This window comes from Indicator indicator, chromosome 6, assembly GCF_027791375.1.
Source record: "Indicator indicator isolate 239-I01 chromosome 6, UM_Iind_1.1, whole genome shotgun sequence".
NCBI classification, from domain to species: domain Eukaryota; kingdom Metazoa; phylum Chordata; class Aves; order Piciformes; family Indicatoridae; genus Indicator; species Indicator indicator.
In genome coordinates this window covers 20,859,524-20,879,177 of record NC_072015.1, presented here as the reverse complement: position 1 = coordinate 20,879,177, position 19,654 = coordinate 20,859,524, and the positions used below count along the sequence as shown (strand labels likewise).

General features: G+C 41.9%; 1 non-coding gene across 1 annotated transcript; it reads left to right on the top strand.

The window, feature by feature from the left end:
* The first annotated feature begins 11,436 nt into the window (after window positions 1–11,436).
* LOC128967801 (small nucleolar RNA SNORD123) lies at window positions 11,437–11,505 on the top strand. Its single transcript, XR_008489128.1, has one exon. It is a non-coding gene; the product is annotated as a small nucleolar RNA SNORD123 (small nucleolar RNA).
* Window positions 11,506–19,654: the final 8,149 nt, after the last annotated feature.

Sequence of the window (19,654 nt, the reverse complement as noted above, 5' to 3'; positions counted from 1 at the left end):
AAAAACCTTTATGATTGAGTCCAACTGTAACCCAGATGCTGTGACCACTAAACTATATCCTGAAGAGTCACATATATGTGCTTCTTGAACACCTCCAGAGACAGCAACTCCAGCACTTCCCTGGGCAGCCTGTGCCAATACATCACCACTCTTTCAGGAAAGAATTTTTTCCTAATAGTAATGTATTGGGTTTGGCTCAGATGGAGTTAGTTCTCCCTAAAGCACCTTTCATAGTGCTATGTTTTGCAGAGGTAGCTGGAAGGGCAATGATAACACAGCAGATTTTTGGCTACTGTTGAACAGTGCTTGAGTAGCACCAAGTCTGTGCTTTTCCAACATTCCCCACGCACACACACAACCGTAGGCTGAGGAATGGGCAAGATTTTGGCAAGGGAAGTGGCCAGGCCAGCTGACCCAAACTGACCAAAGGAGTATTCCATACCATATGATATCAGCTCAGATACCAAAGCTAAAGGAAAGAAGGAAGTTTGGGGGCATTCATTAATGGTGTTTGTCCTCCAGAGCAACTGCTATGTGTAATGAAGCCCTGCTTCCACGGAAGTGGCTGGACGTTGTCTGCTATTGGGAAGTAGAGAATATTCTTGTTTACTCTTGTTCACACGTGGCCTCTGTTTCCGCTTTTGCCTTAAACTGCTTCTAACTTGACCCACAGGCCTCTTGTCGCATTTTCCCTCTTTCTTGTCCATCTAAGAAGGGGAATGATAGAGCGGCTTTGGTGGGCATCTGGTCCACAGCCAAGGCAAAACCATGACAATCCAATCTAAATTTCCCTTCACACAACTTAAGCAAACTAGGGGGAAACACTTGCACTTAAACTCACGGCACATGGCTTGGATGAGCATACACTGCACTGGATAAAAGTCTGGCTGGCTAGCCAGACCCAAAGAGTGGTGATGAGTGGGATCAAATCTGACTGGCACCTAGTCACTAGTGGTATCCTCCAGGGTTCAGTACTGGGGCCTGTCCTCTTTAATATCTTTACTAATGATCTGGATGAGGGAATTGAGTGCATCCTCAGTAAGTTTGCAGATGAAAGCAAGCCAGGTGTCTGTGTCCATCTGCTAGAGGATAGGAAAGCTTTATAACAGGATCTGGACAGGTTGGACTGATGGGCCAAACTTAACTGCGTGACATTCAAAAAGGCCAAGTGCCAGGTCCTGCACTTGGGTCACAATGATCCCATGGAAAGCTACAGACTTGGGGATGTGTGGCTGGAAAGCTGCAACTTGGAGAAGGACCTGGGGGTACTGGTTAATAGTTGACTGAACATGAGTCAGCAGTGTGCCCAGGTGGCCAGGAAGGCCAGTGGCATCCTGGCTTGTATTAGAAACACTGTGGCCAGCAGGAACAGGGAAGTCATTGTGCCAACATCCATCCCCCTGTACTCAGCACTGGTGAGGCCACACCTCGAGTATTATGCTGTGTTCTGGGCCCCTTATATAGAGGGCTCTTGAGGTGCTGGAGTGTGTCCAGAGAAGAATCCTGCAACCATCACATATACTCTAATTCAATCAACACATGTATTTAGTAAAGCCTAAGAAAGCATTCCAGTATTACAAACAGAAAGGCAATTCAGCATTCTGGAGTTATAATTTCTGTAAGATTCTCCTAAACTTAACAAATACTGCTAAGCTGTTCATTGTTGCTGTTGATCTAGAAAGGAGTTTAAATTAAAAAACTCAGCAAATTATATTCAGAGCTACTCAATCAGCACACTAAAAGTGTAAAACCCATTTCCATCACTGCCATGAAAAGGTTGGTCAGTTCTGTAAGAAACTAAGATCCAACAATTCTAAAGTATACCAGAGCTCAGGAATATATCCTGATTTTAAAAACTGGAAAAGGAATGAAAATCTGTATTATCCTGCTATCACACAAGAAACTCCTAACACAGATAAGCCACTTAGAGATAAGTCTGGAAACAACAGTGCAGCGGCAGCTACACGGCATTTAAGCTTTTTCTAAAGAAAATCATTCAAACTGTTTGAAAAGATAACCTTTGAGAAGGCAACTTTTAACAGTTGAGTTAAATTCAAGAATTTCATCTGCATCATAGTGCAGACTTCATATCAATCTCAGCTTTCTCCTACTATCACTGACAAACATCAGCTCCTCTGTGAAGTTGCCTGACTTTCTAATATATACTGGGACACAAGCACAGACATAGTTTAGTGGTCACTGTAGTGTTGCGTTTACAGTTGGACTTGATGAGCTTGCAGATCTTTTCCAACCCTAATGATTGTATGATTTCTTCCCCAAAGGTCTCCAAAGAAAGATTAATTTTATTAATATATTTCTTAAAAAATCATGAGTATGGAGACAGAGGTGATTTATACAGCAGACAATTATTGGATTGCACCAAAGTACCTCAGTGGAGACAAAAATTTGTGAACACAAACAAATTTGATGTATGAATAAATCCATTAAATGATGAAAGGGTTGCATGATTTATACTTTGGAAAATACACATTCTAGGGAAAAAAAAAATCAAGAATGTAACACTAATTTGATAGCAGTTTAGGGGTCATTAACTTGGTTTACATTTGCTACCTTCCTGACAAATGTTAAGCAAATGTCCTATACTTAGATGCAACCTGGCAAATTTCTTAAACAAACACTCAGACACTTTTAGGAAGCAAACTAAAATTAAAGCCCCAACTTTTTTTTGGAAGCAGTTTGCTGTTTTTACAACAGCAGCTTTATCAGAAAAGTGTAGCTCAGTGGCACAGTTCCAGCTGTGGGTTGCCCAGGTTTGGGTAAGGATGGCAGATAGCAGACTGCCACCTGCCTTTCAGAGGTCACAGCTGCAGTGCTCCAGCCTGGAAATTAAAACCAGCCTGCTGCGTTAAAACAGTTGACAAACCAATCTCAAAAGGGTCATTTTGAAAGTGTTTATACAGTGTTTGACCAACAAAATCCAATCTTCAAACCTCATTCTTTTTAATCAGTTACAGCTTTACAAAAGATGTTAGGAAAGAGCGACTGTCTAGTCTGTAATTTAGACTTGTTCCGAATAGGAATGTGTAGACATGCCAAAGAAGATAAAAGGATAATAATGAAGAAAAAAAGGCTGATTAATAATAATCTGGAGAACTCAACACTAGCAAAAATTCCCATTAAGCATCTCCACAAAATGATGTTACAGACAATGAGAAGTTCTTCAGTGCTGCTTCTTAGAATCATGACAGCAGCAATACCAATTCATCCCAGGAGTTGTAGCAACTTTAGAATATATATTACCAGTCATTGTATTGTCAGTCATCACAACATATTGACTAATCATACTAGTTTGTTAAATAATACAGTAGCAGATTACATACACCATTCCTCTCTGCACTGCCAGTCACATATAGTACTGGTAGCACACACCTACTATCAACTGATAGCACTATCAACTACCCCTTTACATGTCCTACAATATAGCAGTAACCCCCTGCCAACACTGGGAGTGACACGGCCCTTGCAGACCAGAATACAGAAAGGGGTCTGCTCCTGCTCATCCCAGGAGCTCTGTGGCTCCCTTGGCTGAATTCTTCCACACAACCTCTAATGGATAGACTGAAGTTTGCAGGGGGCTTACATTGTATTTCTGCACCTCATGGCTTGTAATATACAGTTTATTCACTGGAAAGTAATGAACTTCATTCAGTGAAAATTCTATACTTGTATAAGACTGTATCAATAGAAGCTGAAATCCATGTGGTTTCTCCAAGTAGCTGGGTTAAAGAATTAAAAAAAAAAAAAACCAAACAAAACCACACCCCCATTCAATTATTTTTCTTCTGAAAACAGCATCAATCCATAGTTACCACCCTCTGCCCAACAGGAAATGAGTACAACAAACCTGATACAACCAAAGTTTATGGATCATTACAAAGAGCAGGACACTCCTACTACATGAAAGTATTTTAAGAAAACAGCACTGGTTAAAGATTAAAAGAAATGAGACTAATGCTTTCAGTTTCTCAACCAAAACAAAACTGTTACTACATGCTAAGGAATAAGCAGTACAACTTAAGTGTTTACATTAGTTAGTTGAAAACAACCTCTGGAACAGAAAAGGAAACTGCCACCCTACAGAGCAAAAGCTTAGTTCTCAGCAGGACTCCTCACAGCTGTTCAGCATAAAAATAAGAAAATGAAATGAATCCATTACTAAATGTAATAAAGTTAAATTATCAGTACCTGCTGCAGAGGAAGGTGGGAATACAGCACAAAATACAGAAGTCTACTAAAATATTTCATTAGACTAAGCAAAGTACCTAAGGCCATACCACTGCTTTTCACAGCAGCAATACACTTTTGACTGAGTACACATTATGTATGTATGACATCACCAAGTTCAACAATTCTTAGTAAATCAAACTTTGCTAAACTGAGTCAGAATCTTACATAACAACCAGAAGACGCTGATACTGCTAGGACTATGATTTAAATGCAATTTCCAATATGAAAAGTTCTATTTTTACAGCACTGTAGCTGGGCTAGCATCACAGCAGCCTTTCATACAAAAAAAAAAACAAAAAACAAAAAACAAAACAAAACTTAAACTACAAGTGGTTAGCCAGCTTTCAGAAAATATGATCTTCAAATGCACTACCTTAGGGCTGCCGAAGCCTGCTATTACTACAACTTTAACAAGAGTTTTTAGTTCTAAGATGTTTTTCTTAGCTGTAACCTTGCAGATTCTAAATACCTTCGGAAGAGCGTGCGTGCACGCATGCACAGACCTCTCCTGCCAATGGTCCGGTTTACTGAAGGAAGGGATGCACTGACAGCTCCCCCCATCCCTGCGAGTCCCCTAGGAATAATCCCGTAGAGATTATTGTTGTGTCAATTTACCGTGCACATTTAGCATCTGGGAATGATAGAACAAGTCTTAACAACTGTTATTTATCTGATAAACAAACCTCACCAAAACATGGACTACTGTAACAGACCGAGGCGTTTCTTTCTGCGCTGCTGCAGAACGGTAACACAAACTCCACAATTCTGAAAATGCCAAAACACCGTTGTGCCAAGACTGCAGCCAGTCCAGTTAAGTAAAAGCGACAACAAAAGTCCATTGGGACTTCAAATCGTAATGCAAGAATATCCCGCTGAAACCCCCACGTTTCTCAGACAAGTGCCGGTGCCCTTCACGCCGCTTCTCTTCTGCTCTCACCAAACTTCACTTGCCGAAGTGTGACAAAACCCCTCCAAAACGTTTCAGAGCCACCAACCACCCTCTCGGCAGCCACGGCTCAGCGACCGCCACGCACCTCACGCTGCTGGGTGACAAAATCCTGCCGAGGGGGTGATCCCGCGGGCAGGAGCGGCGCCGGTGCTCCCGCTGCGCCCAGCGCCGGAGGGGAGCAGCTTCCGGACCCGCTGGAGATGCGGCCCCAGGTCCGGCCGGTGCTGCCTTTCCCGAGCAAACAACACCGTCTTCGGGGAGAACGACAGCCTGTTCCGAAAGGCTTGGTGGACTTTCGGGGGTGGAGCCGGGCAATACCCGAGACGGGCTTCGGCCGCCGGCAGCGCTCTTCGCCACTGGTCCCCAGCGGCAGCGCCGCTTCGCCTCGCTCCCAGCTCCCCCTGCCGGCACCCTGCCGCGGCGGCGGCGGCGAAGCCCCATCCGGCCCCCTTGTCCCCGGAGGGTGCTCCAGGGGCGCAGCCCGGCGGTGCTCACGCTAGTCAGCCCCGGGGACGGAGATCGCAGCCGAAGACGCGCCATCTCCGCGGCTCGTCGAAAAACCCATTGCCAACCCCAGCCCGAGCTCCGAGCCGGGGAAAGAGGGGCCGAGATGGGGTTACCTGAAAGCGCCGTAGGGCTGCACAGCGTAGGCAGGCACTGATGCTGGTCTCCCCGCCACGGTGCTACTGCCTCACGCCGCCATGGCCGTAGCGTCGACCCGCGCAGCCCCGCCGAGCCGCTCGCTCCCACCAAGTTCGCGGCGCAGCAACTGCCCGCCTCGCCCGCCGGCCGGACCCAGCGCCCCGCCGCGGGGCGGAGTAGCGCTAGCGTCCCGTCCCTGGCGATGAGCGAGTGGCTCCGCAGCCGACCCTATCCCGGGCTGGGGTGCTCTCGGATTGCTGCCTTCCCTCCCCCGCGCTGCACCCTCCGGGCCAGCCGAGAAGTTGCAACTCGTTGAGATATTCGTGCTTGAGGCATAGGTCTGTTTGGTTTATTTTATTTTTTGATCTATTGTTTTCTCTACTTACCGCAGCCCAGGTAAGTAGGCTTCTCTCGATCAGATTTGAGCAGCGGCTCCCCAGCGTCAGGACAACTGAGCACAACACACGCTGGCGAGCTGCTGCAGCGACAGCGAGAGGAAGGAAGGGAGAGACGGTGGGCGAGGGGCAGCTCCACGAGTGCCGGTGGCCGCAGGGCGCCCGGCCGCTGCCCACGGCTCCAGGGACCGGGGAAGCGGAGCAGGTAGACGCGAAGGAGAGACGGATGCCAGCGACTGCCCCAGGGCGTTGGGGAGAGCGGGAGTGCCCCGGGAGCGCACGCTTGTGCCGAGGCTGCGCGCTGCCGGCTGCCCGCTCCCCTGTGCTCGCCGGCAACCAGGGCCTCCGGGACCCGGGGTGGAACGGCGCAGGCAGCGGGAGCTGCGCACCGGCAGCCCCGTCCCACGGCCAGCCCCTCGGCCCTGTGCTGCGCGACTCGGCGTGGGCGGGCGGGGGAGCGCGGCGCTGACATTTTTGCGACCACGTCAAAGCCTGCAGCGAGTCCCTCTCCGCCCCCTCCCCTCCCCTCGCCGGCACGGATCGACGTGTCAGCCCCGAAAGTTCATCTGCAGGCCCTGGGAAATCCCGCAAGAAGCTCCCGTGGCGTGAGCGGGGCTGAGACGTGGCACTGCGGCGCTGGCAGCCGGGGTGCGCAGGCATCTGCCCCGGGTACGTACGTTTGCGTTTCCGCGCTCACCGTGTTTTCTGTGCATGCCTTTATGTTTAGCCAATCCACCTATGTTAAACAAGGTTATTTGTGTTCGTATGTGTGTTTTAATGAATTCCATCCAAGTGGATTTGTTCTCTTTTACGGCAGCATTTGCACGTTCCCACTATACAGCGTAGCAGAAACCAACCTGTGTTGTTTGCAGCAAGAGTTCATTTGCTAAGCTAAAAGCATTGATAGTTTATTGAAACAAAACCATAGATAGGATTGATCCATTCTGGAGTAATCCTATAAAAACATACTACAACAAAACAACCAGAATCAAAACTTACCTGCAAATCCAAACTGCCTGAAACTGCCAGCTATGTTATGAAAGAAACTTGTTCAAGGAAAAAGGTTAATGAAAGTTTGAGATTACTGTTACAAATGAAGCTCTGGAATTTGAAACATTCTTTCTGATTGCATCTTGGTATTTAAAAAAAAAAATCTGAAAAATCCAAACCACAGACACAAATACTGAAGGCTAAACTTTTTTTCCATTACAGTCATGTAACCCTGACAGTCAAAGATGTTCCCTTATTTATAACAATACAGTTTGTAAGACACCAGTGTAATGTATATGTAGGATCACTTTTCTGCAAAAGTTCCTCAGCTCCATTTTATACCTGAACATTGCCATCAAAGTAACTGCAGATACAGTATGTTTCACATACGTACTCCATTAGCTTGTCTGGAGTTTTTCTAAGATGTATCTGTTCACATCAGCAAGTCCCATGCTTTTTATGCATGTTTTTTTTTATGTTACAATAACCTTATAGTTTTTAAACAGGAGAGATACTTGTTTTTAACAACTCCTGGGAAAAAAAGAACGGCCCTAACATCCATACTTTATATATGAAAAGTACTGTGTATGCAAAACCACCAGCTTGTAAAAACCCATCAACATTGTAGCACCTGGAATGATGTATATTTTAGCCTCTGGTTTGGCTATGTAACAATGGACATGTATGTAAAAGCAAAGAAACCTACAAACAAAACAAAAAACAAAAATCAAACTGAACAAAACCAAAACCCTCACAACATTTATAGCTTTACATGATACTGGGTTACATCCTAAGAAATATTCCACTGGAATCATACTTTCCCTGTATCATCATAGTGGTTTTAAGTCATGTACTTTACAGCTACCTGCCAATCTCACGGGAAAACATGTCAATGTCAATGATTAATTCTATTTCATTTTAATTTATTTTGATAATTTCATGGGCAAAGACATATGAAAGTGGCTGTCAGATTAATCATATTGGAAATGAGGCTATAAAATATTATTTAATGCTACAGGTTACTCTCTGCTATGTTTAAGTTTAGAGTTACCTCAGATTAGTTGAGTGAGATGAGCAATTTTAGGCAAAGCAATCTCCAGACATATTCTTGCAAGCAGTGACTGAGAGGTTTTTGTGTCTGTTACAGTACCTTACACAGTGATCTGTCAGTCCCAGGCTAAGCCTCTATAATCTAAATAAGGCTATCCTAACATAACCCTAAAGTGTTATGCTGAGGATAGGGGAGAATCTGCTGATTAAAGGAATGGAAAGAAAACTCTGGGGGGACCAAATCATAATTCCATCCAGACTTCGTTTCATTTTGATTCACCTCTTCTTCTGCTGTGTATTTTCTTGTCATTATATTTCTCACTGTTGCTAGTTCTTGATCGCTCCTTGCAACAGAATAGAGCCTACTATGTTAAGATACGGCAGCATGTGAAAGCCATAAGGTACTGCAGTTGGAAAAGGAAAGGCTGCACAGTACTTTCAGGCTTTTCACCAGTTGGGTAGGAAGCCAGATTTCAGCTCCTCCCTGCGGTGGCAGAATGTGAAGAGTATTAGAAAGCAGGGAAGGGAGTAGATTTCCATCTGTTTAGGTGGAAAAGTCATGGTGTAAAGGAAGGCCCTTCTGCCCGCATCAATAGCACCTTGGCTAGTGTGTCTCATCATTTAGAAAAGCAAAGTCAATACTTGTAAGCCTAAAGTTTAAGTTAGATTAAAAGGTAGAAAAAATAAAACAGAGGGAAAAGTTAGCTTTGGTAAAACTGAGCTTTGAGCTAGGCTTCCATCATAGGGAAAAGGGATTGAGAGCAGCAATGTGGAGAAAGACATGGGTATACCGTGAGATGAAAAGCTGGATAAGAGCCAGCAATGTTCACTCACAGCCCAGAAGGCCAATCATATCCTGGGCTGCATCAAAGGATTCATGGCCATCAGATCTAAAGGAGGTGATTCTGCCCCTTTACTCCTCTCTGGTGAGTTCCCATCCATTTCTGGAGTAGTGGATCCATTTCTGGAGTCCTCAGAACAGGAAGGACATCGACCTCTTGGAACAAGTCCAGAAGAGTGGGAACACCTCTCCTATGAAGATGGGATGAAAGAATTAGGGTTATTCAGTCTGGAGAAGAGAAGGCTTCAGGGACACCTTATTGCAACACTTAAAGAGGACCGATAGAAAGATGTGGACAATCTTTTTAGTCAAGTCTGTTGCAATAGGACAAGGAGCAATGGTTTTAAATAAAAAAAAAAAAGTGGAGGAGAATCAAACTAGATACAAGAAAGACCTTTTTTTACAACTGGGGTGGTGAAACACTGGAACAAGTTGCCCAGAGAGGAAAAATTCAAGGTCAGGTTGGAGAGGGCTTGGAGCAACCTGACCTAGGTAAAGATGTCCCTGCTTATTGCAGGAAGGTTGGAATAGGTGACTTTAAAAGATCCCTTCCGACCCAAACTGTTCTATGATTCTGTGAAAAGACCTTGCTTGCTTCAGAGTGACAAGAGTTCAATGTCTTATTTTCGTCACAGTTTGGAGTTTTTTTAACTTCACTGAAAATACTAGTTATTTTTGTTTAATTCAACAGAAAAACTTTGAAATTTCACAGTTCACAGAATCAATAAGGTTGGAAAAGACCTCAAGGATCATCAAGTCCAACCTGTCACCCAAGATCTCCTGAGTACTAAACCATGGCACCAAGTGCCACGTCCAATCCCCTCTTGAACACCTCCAGGAACGGTGACTCAACCACCTCCCTGGGCAGCACATTCCAACGTCTTAACACCTCAAGCCTAAACTTCCCCTGGTGCAGCTTGAGACTGTGTCCTCTTGTTCTGGTGCTGATTGTCTGGGAGAAGAGACCAACCCTGGCCTCCTGGCTACAACCTCCCTTCAGGTAGTTGTAGACAGCAATGAGGTCTCCCCTGAGCCTCCTCTTTGCCAGGCTAAACAATCCCAGCTCCTTCAGCATCTCCTCATAGGGTTTGTGTTCAAGACCTCTCCCCAGCCTTGTTGCCCTTCTCTGAACACGTTCAAGTATTTCAATATCCTTTTTAAATTGAGGGGCCCAGAACTGGACACAGTACTCGAGGTGCAGCCTTACCAGTGCTGTGTACAGGGGTACAATGACCTCCCTGCTCCTGCTGGCCACACTATTCCTGATGCAGGCCAGGATGCCATTGGCCTTCTTGGCCACCTGGGCACACTGCTGGCTCATGTTCAGCTGGCTGTCAATCAGTACCCCCAGGTCCCTTTCTGTCTGGCTGCTCTCCAGTTAATTGCCTGCTTTTGTTTTTTCAACCACATCATATATTACTCAGAAGAAACTCTTCTGGTGACCAGAAACTTTCCAGAGCAGACCAGCCAGGGGCATGTGAACAATCCCCTTTCGTGATCCAATGTTAAAGAACACAGAGTTTGTGCAATCTTGTATTTTGAGTCCAACTTGCTTATGTGACGTTGCTACATCACTCTTTCTTCCTTCTTTCCCACTGAGATTCAAGAGAGTATTTGGTCAGCTACATTTGAGTTGTATGTGTCCTTGGCATTTCTGCCTGTATTGAGCAAAATAATCTTCCAAGGCTGGATCGTCATGAGTCTGCCACATTTAAATGTTATCCTCAGATGCTTCTAGTAGCAAAGTATGCTGTTAGAAAGCAGGACATGCAAGACTAGCTCAGTAGCCTGTGCCCCAGTAGCAGACACAAAGCAAATTCAGACTGAGCAAAATTTTAATTGTCTTAGCAAGAGACATTGTTGCAATACTTGCTTTGAATCACAGAGAAATACACACCAGACTTACAAACTCTCTTTTCTGTCAAATTATTGTCTCACACTAAGTGATGGTTACACCGACTAGTATCTGTAATATCTTTGAGTTAGAAACAGTGACATTCCAAATTACTTGGCTTTTGAAAGCTAGATGTTTATCTGATGAGCTTATATTTACTGTTTGTAATCAAGAGAGAATAAACTAGTATTTCTCACCATATTTGTATGATGTGGGCTCTTTATAAAAATGGCTTAATTTTGTGAATGCTTAAGGTGATTATTTTCGAAATAGCTATATAATATAAATAAACGTGCAAGCTGATTTCTAGTCATTGCCTCTTTGTTTTCATCAAAGTCTCTGACAGAAAACATAATTAAAGAAGTTGTTGTGTGAGCCTTAAATAAGGGTTGTCTAATTTCACATTCCTGAAAGTAGTCAGATATTTGGTGAAAATGATGAATTCTGGGGTCCTGATTCATGTGATCTGAGAAAGCCATCCATTTCCTGATTCACCTTCATATCTCCTCCAGGAAAAAACACAATATTTTACAACGCATGTGTGCAGTCAAACAATTTTTATATGTGTTTTTCTATATTTCAGCCACTTCCTGGAACAGATACTTTGAAAATGAAGAGGAAGGTAGAAGTGAGAGCAAAGAATGCCTTGGAGAAATCCAGTTCAAAAAATGGATGAGTAGAAACAATAAGAAATATTAATAACCCTGGTCTCTTAAATAAGTCAGAAATTGGACTGAAGTTATGGAAAGTTACAAACCTAAGATATAAGTCCTATTGTACTTGAATTCAGGGATGTTTAGATTAATATATAATAAAATATTTGTTCTTCTTCAGTTTTGGATGATAATATATTCTGCTGCCTTATACAACTTTCTTCTTTAGACTGATATAAGGTGGTTTTTTATTGGTTGTTAGCCCCAAGACACCTCCTTCAAGTAAGCTAGGGTATGAATTAGCAATATATTGCTTGCTTCTGTCTGTCTGCGGGTCCGTACTCATTAATAGTAGATTCCTGTATTACTCCATCGACCAGCAGCACATGTGGGGATTGAATAAAGAATATATGACCTTATCACTGCCAAATTGTTTAAAGCACAGGCTCTAGAGGACTGTGTACTGGGGATTTTTGGGGCCATGCAGGTAATGACAATACTTGGCGTAAGTAACTCCTGCCTTCACAGAATGAGACCATCACAATATTTAGAAGAAATCTTAAACCAGATCTGTAGCCCTCATACTTGGGCAACGTTTCTGTGACACTAATCTAGCAAGGAGCCCTAAATCCCATTTACCCCATGAAAGCACACTGATCAGGCAGCAAGTGCCAGGCAGCAAGGCATACCACATGGGAAACGATGGTGGAATTGTCCATGCACAAGGATTTCACAGTAAACAGAATCACAGAATCAGTAAGGTTGGAAAAGACCTCAAGGATCATCAAGTCCAACCTGTCACCCAAGACCTTATGACCACTAAACCATGGCACAAAGTGTCACATCCAATTCCCTCTTGAACATCTCCAGGGATGGTGACTCCACCACCTCCCTGGGCAGCACATTCCAATGTCTAACAACTCTGTGAAGAACTTTCTCCTCACCTCGAGCCTAAACCTTCCCTGGTGCAGCTTAGACTGTGTCCTCTTGTTCTGGTCCTGGTTGCCTGGGAGAAGAGACCAACCCCCTCCTGGCTACAACCTCCCTTCAGGTAGTTGTAGACAGCAATGAGGTCACCAAACTCTCCAAGTAAGCCAGCCCCTGAGTCACTTTTAAGTGATTTAGCTAAATTAGAGCAATTCCTCTCTGAACAGTTTTATTTCACTTTGACTATATCTTAAATCCAGTAAAAAATGTATGTAAATTAAATTGACAGAAATAAAAAATGACTAATCAGAAAAGGGTTTTCCTGTAGAGTCTCACTGACTGTCTTTGATGAGTTTGTTTACCCCTTTATTTAAACAAAGGCAGCATATTTTTGTGGCCAAGATCTTACTCACCTTCTGCTCATTCCTTAAAACTCACAATGAATACAGTAAGCTAGAAGTAGTTCAAGAGAGTTTACACAGGAATAAAGACGGTCAGGAGCGTAACGAGATGCATTTTTTCCAGCCTGATATTCCCTGCCAGATCAGATGATGTAGTAGCAGCAAGGAAAGTTACAAGTCCAAGTTATATTTTCCTCAGTTGCACCTACACTGTGTTCAGTTGCTTGTTAGGCAAAAACTAGATGGTGTTACTTACAACCAGTCTTTGCAGTCTGCAAATTGTTTAAAATTAAATTGCCTAATGACCTGAAAGTGGCTACTGAAGTAGTATTAGGGAAATATAGAAGAAAATTAAATTCAAACTACTGAGTGTTTGTCTGGGGTAGTTTTAGAGAAACAGAGAAACAACCAAAACCTAAAGCCAAAAAGTACCTTCTGAATTCTTTTACTTTGCTGATTTTACTTGGATAGTAAAACACCCTCTGACAGTCTGGGCTTCTGTCCCATCACTAGCATAACCCATGTCAGACTATAGCAAGGGGAGTTTGAGGAGGTGACTACCTCATCTTAGACTTGAAGCAAAGCTTACAGCCCTGCATAGTTTTTGTGCATCTTGTGGATTTAGCCTGTTCTGCTTGCCTTTATTCAAGGTCAAACATGTAAATGTTAAACATATGAGGGAGTTTCCCCTACTAAGTGTCATCTACAAGAGCAGGTGCTGTGGACTGTGAATTAGGGACAATGGATATTGGTCTCATCATATTGTTAATTCCTGTTTGTATCTGATCACTGCCCCCAATCCCTCCCATATGCCACCCAAGTGTCATTTTTTATGTTTTCCAAAATCACCTACAAGTAGCACTAAAAGATCTATGGAAAATCTGTGTTGAGCTGAACTCTGTGCAGTTAGATCGTCAGCCTTCATGCAGTGCTTTGTCCCAAAGTGATTCTGAAACCAAACAGACCTCACCATTTCCCAAACAGCTGGGAACTCTGCTGGCAAAGTACAGTGCATCTGTTTACTGCAGGCAGTCCATTTAGAAGTGTGCAACTGTTTTCTACTATAAATTTGGTTTTCATTCAAATACGCATAGATCAGGCTGCATTGCTAGTTTGTCAGTTCAGTGTGTATAAGGAAGATGATGTTCCTTTATGACCAAAAGTAGGAAGCAGTAGCGTTATGGGAAGATGGAATTATGATGTGCTTGGTGATCATAATTCTAGTATTGCCTAACATTTGAGTGTTTAACTCACTTCCCTTAACATTCTGCTCATGTGAGGTGTTTGCTATAAGCTCAGTTATTAAATTTGTATCCCTCGAGCTGCTTTCCACAGCCTGAAACAGTTGTAATTACTGACATTATTTAAAACAGTATTGTATTCAAAATGGTGTTCATTGGTTTTCTTTGTATTTTATGTAATAAAAACTGCTCTATTAAAAATCATATGTGATAATTATTTGGCTGGACACATGTACAAATGTAAGAGATTTTGCTGAAAAAGGGAACAAGTAGCCTGAGGTCAGCTCTAAGAAGCCAGGATTTTGTTTGCAAAACCTAAAGTTTCATAAAATAAGCATTGTTGCAGAACACTTATGAGGAGGAATGATATCCAGATATCACAGTATCACAGTATATCAGAGGTTGGAAGGGACCTTAAGAGATCATCAGGTCCAACCTCTCTGCCAGAGCAGGATGTGCTATCAAAGAGCAAGAACCACTTTTTTTTTTTTTTTTTTTAAATGCAATTAGTCCCAGGCCCATTTAGATTTCTAAGAGTTTTTACTACATAATGAGACTTGGGGGTTCATTAAAGAGGCTGTGTTAGAGGAAGGAAATGAAACCAGTGTTAACCTTGTAAGTGCACCATCATGCTTTAAATGCTACCAGAAGATACCAAAATGTTATGTAATGTACACACACCCTGAAGTACTTGTTGTCTCTAATGAACATTCTCAATAAAGAGCAGAAGATAAGTGCTTGCTTGGTGTGTGCACTGACAATGGTATATAAATAAATACGGCTGGTCATTGTTGGCTCTTTTATCAGCTATATGTTTACAAAGACTTTAAGGGCTAAAATTTTAAAAGCAATTGTAACATGACAAAAATGTTAAATAATTTGCATTAAAAAGAAAAAAAACATTCATCGCCTAAATCCTCCATATTTGCCAGCATTTGACTTTTCACCAAAATAGGCTATATATTTCTATATTTTTGCCACAAAGACACAGCAATAGCAACATGATAGGAACTAATTCTAAAGCAAATAACTTCTCTGAAGAAAAATCTTCCCAAAACCATTCACTTTGAACAATCAGTGGATAACTAGCTCAAAGGAAGAGACATGCTTGTTCCAAAATGTGTACACATGGGTGAAAAGCAGGCAGTCACTCAACATTGTAGATGATTGGCAGCTTCTGGATGTAGCAAAATAAATAATCTAGCAAAAAAACCCAACACCCTGACACATGCTTATTAGCATCAAGTGCTGGGAGACTTTTACACAGTGATTTCTCAACGAGATGAGAGCAAACATAATGTCATAGCAGTTGCACAAGGAAACAAGCAGCTCTGTGGATAAATCTATTGAAGCTTGCTTTCCCTAGGCTATGTCTTACATCTGAATGCTGAAACCCTCAGATCATTCTGTTTTCTACATGCTAGGAAAGGTGTAAACTCTGGCCTCCATCCTTCACATTCTTGCCACTTTTCCCATTTCTTCCTGCCTCCTGTCTACGAATATAAGCCCCAAGCCTAGCTGGTCACCTGGGCAGTTGTCAAGTATGATGGAAAGGCTAGAACTTGATACTGGGTGCTGGTTGATTGCCCAATGGACTGCTGCTGACCACTAGTTACCATGCATACGGCCTCTAAAAGACTGGCAGGGGCAAAAATATGCTCTGTGGTTCAGATGGGATGGTTCAGTGATTTCAAAAACTGTTAGAGATTGACTGATATCATAATCATCATTTTAGGCAGCCAAAACAAAAAAAAAATTCTTTTTTCAATTCTGACATTGTATTTTAATAAAGCAGCTTCTTTGTTGGTTGTTAAGTTTTTATAATTAGATGTATGAGTTTTCTCAAATTACAGCCACAAAGAAAATATGTGCATATACACCCAAAGTGTAATGAAAAAAAGGGCAAATAAATATATTTTATAATAATCTTTGCACTTTAAATATTTATTTAAATTACTGGATTTTCCTCCTTCTGATTTATGAAGCACTATTGTAAAAGGAGGGGCGACAAGGCTAAGGTATTTGTATAGGTACTCTTCTTTTTGAAAAGATGTGATCTCGGTTTGTCATCTCACTTGGAAGAACTAAGTACAAAGCAGCTCCAAAAGATATGTCAGATGGTCTATTTTGTTGCCTTTTTAAGGGTTTTTCAGTGCAGGAATTCAAGTTTGGTCAAAATTTGCTAACTATTCATTTTCCAAACTATTCACATTATTAATTTTTCTTTTTTTTCTTTTAAATCAGTTACCAGAGAGATCACTGAAGAGATGTTCTATTATTTGAGACAAGATTATGAACTGAAAAGGCTCTTTATGGTCATAAATGCTTTCATTCTGCTGCTTGATTAAAAGCAATGGGTACAGATAGGATACTGCTGTTTATGCAACTTTATGTTGCAACAACTGAGTAAATGCAAGATTAACAGAGCTTCTAATCACTTCTGCTCAATGTTTAATAGTTGGCATTCCCAGGGTCAGCAGGCGTGGACTTGCCATCAGGAATGTCTGGACATTCTTTACAGCAGGTTGTCAGGAAGATCCATCCTCCCACGTCTGACCCAACAAGATCTTTCTTCCTCAATACGTGCAATAAGAGCATCTGTAGACATGGCAGTTTTCATTATTAGCAAACCCTTGGCAAAGATTTTTTTCTGACTTTACTGGGAGTAAGAATTGGTAAATCATTTCTAGGCTGTTACAGCCAAAAGCCATTTGAGGAAATTGAGTGCCTACATTTTCTTGCACACCAATAGGATTTCCAATTAGAAGAAAACTAATAGATACTGTACGTAAGCAAGCTTCAAAGTTCCTGCTGTATTTAGTGACATCTTGCAGGCAGTACATTGCAACTCTTCAAAGTGACACAGCATGGAAATTTGCCCTTTAAAACTGAGTCAATTACATTCTGCTTGGAACTCTTTATAAAGAAATTAACAAAACAAAATTCAAATGCATATTCACTGTACCAACTACAACTGAAGAAATCATCAAGGAAAGACTTATAGTGGCAAAATATTCTTTGGATTTGTAGTTGAAATCGTGTGAAAAAACTTGGAATTGTCTTCTCATTTTAAATGATAGCTTTCCTTTCAGTTCTCAAATTCAGATCACCCATCCAAAACCAGAGATAACTATCATGCATCTGATGTTTGATAACTATACAACATCAAGAGTACAGTTTTTTGACCTCTTTAAGAGTACAACAATACTGGTTACTGCTGCTGCTGCATTGTCATCCATAAATACCATACCTTAGAAAAACACAGAAGAGTTTTTATCTGTCTTTGCATTTATTCAGTTACACACTGTGACTTTTTCTGGGGAGGCTGTTCCAGATAACTCTTCAAATCTGATGAGGACAATCCATAGGAGTCCAGCTATTATGGTCATATATAGAGATCTGTAAATTCTATAACGCTGCCCAGACCTGGGAATGGAGTGACTAACTATATCTAGTTAAAATATCCCTACGGTTACATCTGGTTTCTCAGAAATTAATTACCTGATAAGCATATGTCTTTTCCTGGTTCATTTTCTCCTTTTTCTTACAACTCCATTCTCTGTAAATGAAGATAAACTGCTGGAGGAGTGAACAAGTCCTACTGGTTGTATTTTTCTGGTAAGATTATAACTGAAAAAGCATTTGACTAAAGCCTGGGGAAAATGTAATTTGTTGTGTCACAGCAATCACTCAGCACATGTACAACTGGGTTTGATGATACCTGATTCTGCTTGTGATAAAATCAGTAACAATGGCCTCAAGGAAGGAAGGGTAAATGAAGAAAGACTGATGGCTTGTGGTCTCCAACTAGCGTGGGTCATCAGGAGCCAATTTTACACTGAATTTCTATTCCAATGCCAAGGCAGAGAAGTGCAGGCAAAGTTAACGTTTTATGTCTCATTTAAAAATATTCCCTTTTACCAAAGTATTTTTGATTATTTCAGATTAGAGAAGGGGGTAAAATGTTGTGCTATGTATATATATGTCACTTAAAACCCTTTCTACAAATAATAATGAGGGCATAACAGGAATTACATTCAGATCTTCAATGGAGTTTTCTATAGGCCAACTTAAATTCCACCCACTTAAAAGGAAGGAGTACACCACTTCCAAAAATCCATCAATGCCCTGCTTGTTTGTGTTAGTTAAATTCAAGGTGACCTTACTAGAAAAGCTTGGGAAAACCCAGGAGCCTTGCACTAGTATCTGGATCAAAACAGAAAGACTTTTAGCCCTCTAAGTATTTGTTATTACTATCATAATTCTGAAAGTGTAGTGGAAACCTAGCAGATCCAGGGCAAACAAGGATAGCTCCCCCAGGATCCCATCCCATCAAGAAGTCATGCAATGATGCTGGACCAGGAGCTTGGACAGTGCCGTTGCTCTAGAACCACTTTTTATGTTGATCTCTGAACACTGGGTGAACAAGTGTATGATGGCCTGCAAAGTTTTTCTGCAAATAGTAATAACAGAATACAACATTATGTAAGAGCCATAACCTCCCACAAATCTCCCCTTAGGGCTTCTTCTTACTCTGTCTGATAGCTGGAAGATCACACCCTCTGGGCTAAGCTTAGGTCAGCTCCACAGTACAAAGCCAGGAGCAAAGAAGGAAAGCTGGAAATGCTTCACAGGGTATATTCACATGTGTGGGTGCCTACTTTTATTTTGTATTTAGGGCTGGAGGATGGCTTGTTACAAAGGAAAAAGAAAATAAAGATAAGCAGTAATTAAAAGCAACCATATGAGGTAAACCAGTAAGGTACCAAAAAAGTGAAGAGCAAGGAAAAGGCAAAAGGCCAAAAAAAGTCACTTGTCATTATGTCAACAAAAGAATAAAAAGTTTTATATGCCACCCATCCTTTCCCAAACAATATTCTGATTGTCCCTCAGATTCTTTAGTGAAAGAGCTGGAATTAGGGCATTGGTCCATCTTTCCTAAGTATCTTTTCTCTGATGGTCACCCGTCTAAAATGCTTAAGAAAGAGATTAGCAAGACAAACATGGATCTGGTCATCAGAGATTTATGATTTTACAGATGTCCACTAATACTGGATCTTAGTTCATGTACAGTCCTTCACAGGCCTGTGTTTCCATAATTTGTGTCATCACTAATTTCATATATCCATAACATCCTAGGTGAGGAATGCCACAGCTGAGGTATGTTTTGAAAAGGTTCACTTCCTTTTGTTTTAAACATCTTCCTACCTAGTTTCCCTTATTATTGTATCATAGGACACAGGGACTAGTCATAACCTATTATTCTTCTCCAGACCTCATACAATTCTTTGAATCTCAGTTTCCTGCATTTTCAGCCTTTTTCAACTGGAGGGGGCTTGCTCAACTTACACAGTTCACATGGGGAAATGATTTCACAGAACTGGTCACCTTGCTGCCACTTCTTTCTGTCCTTACAACTTCTA